The 1,499-nt window shown below is 47.8% G+C and overlaps 1 protein-coding gene across 1 annotated transcript in view; it reads right to left on the bottom strand.

The window, feature by feature from the left end:
- Positions 1-1,499, bottom strand: part of PIF1 (PIF1 5'-to-3' DNA helicase) — an 18,573-nt gene that overhangs the window by 1,699 nt on the left and 15,375 nt on the right. The window lies entirely within an intron of this gene.

The following is a 1,499-nucleotide window of genomic DNA, read 5'->3' on the forward strand; positions in this document are numbered from 1 at the left end:
GTTTCCCGGGTCCTCCTTCCTGCCTTTTTTGAAGATGGGGACCACGTTGGCCCTCTTCCAGTCCTCCGGTACCTCACCAGAGCACCACGAGCACTCGTAAAGTTGTGCCAGGGGACTTGCAATGAGGTAACAGCACAGAAGACACTCACGTCTCACAATAACCAGCACGCCCAGTGCAATGACCCTGCATCCCTCTGTGTCACTATCCGTGGGCTGCCACACCTGGGGGCTGACTTTCACAACGCTGAGCCCAAACTCCACCATGTATGACTTGTTGCAGAAGCCATGCTGTATGGAGAATGCATGTCCACAAATTTAAGCACTCACAGAATTACCAGAAAGGGCCTTGAGGGTTTTCTGGGCCAACCCTCTGCCCATACACATTAATGCTATGCCACCGTCATCCCTGTCGAATGCTTATCCAGCCTTCTGTTGGAAGTCTCCAGCAAAGGAAGTTACCCCACTTCCCTGGGCACGCTGTGCCACTGCTGTGCTCTCCTAACAGCAAGGAAGTTTTTCCTGAGATCTAATCCTAATCTCCTTTGCTGCAATTTAAAGCCACTGCTTCATGTCCTGCTTTCAGAACTAAGGAAGAGAATAGTTGTTCTCCCTCTTCTTTACATAAGCTTTTCAGAGCTGAAAACAGCCATCACATCCCCCTTAATCTCCTTTTTTCCAAGCTAAACACAGCTAGTTTTCTTAACCACTCATTTGGCTGCCTACCAACCCCTTTACAATTTTCATTGCCCACCTCTGGACCCACTCCAACTTCTTCCATAAAAACATGGAGCTCAGAGCGAATCCAATTGCTCTAAATCAGCATTTCTCAACCCGTGGATCATGAGAATATATGAAAGGGTCATGAACAAACTTTAAAAACGGATTCTCCTTTAAAAGGAGAAAAATGTGGAAAGGCATGGTGTGTCCCTTGCATGGTTTTTCCCTGCTTGCCTCCTCCCCATCATGCTCCACACAACCCCACCCCCACACACTGCAGGGCTGAGGGCAAAGGGCAGCAGACCAGGAATGAGGGGCACTGGGTCAGGGCTAGCCATTGATGTTTACATTGGGGTCCTGGTACAAAAAAGGTTGAGAACCACTGCTCTAATGAGGCTTAACCAGTACCAAATACGAATACGGACTGGGGAATGACTAACTGGGCTGTAGCACTGTAGAGAAAGCTGAATATGAACCAACAGTATGCTCTTTTTGCAAAAAAAGCCAACAGAATCTTGGGTTGTATTGACAGGAGTGTCACTTGCAAATCAAGGGAACTGATTCTTCTGCTTTATTCAGCACTGGTAAGGCCTCACCTGGAGTACTGTGTCCACTTTTGGGCCCCACAATTCAAGAAGGATGTGGACAGTCAGGGAAGAGTACAGTGCAGAGCAACAAAAAATGATTAGGGATCTGACAATCGAGACTTAATGCAGAAAGACCTGTTCAGCCTCCAAAAGAGAAGGCTGAGGGGGGATCTTGTGGCCTGTTATAAACTAGTC

The sequence above is a fragment of the Crocodylus porosus genome, unplaced genomic scaffold, assembly GCF_001723895.1.
Source record: "Crocodylus porosus isolate Cpor-Errol unplaced genomic scaffold, CroPor_comp1, whole genome shotgun sequence".
In the NCBI taxonomy this organism is placed as follows: domain Eukaryota; kingdom Metazoa; phylum Chordata; order Crocodylia; family Crocodylidae; genus Crocodylus; species Crocodylus porosus.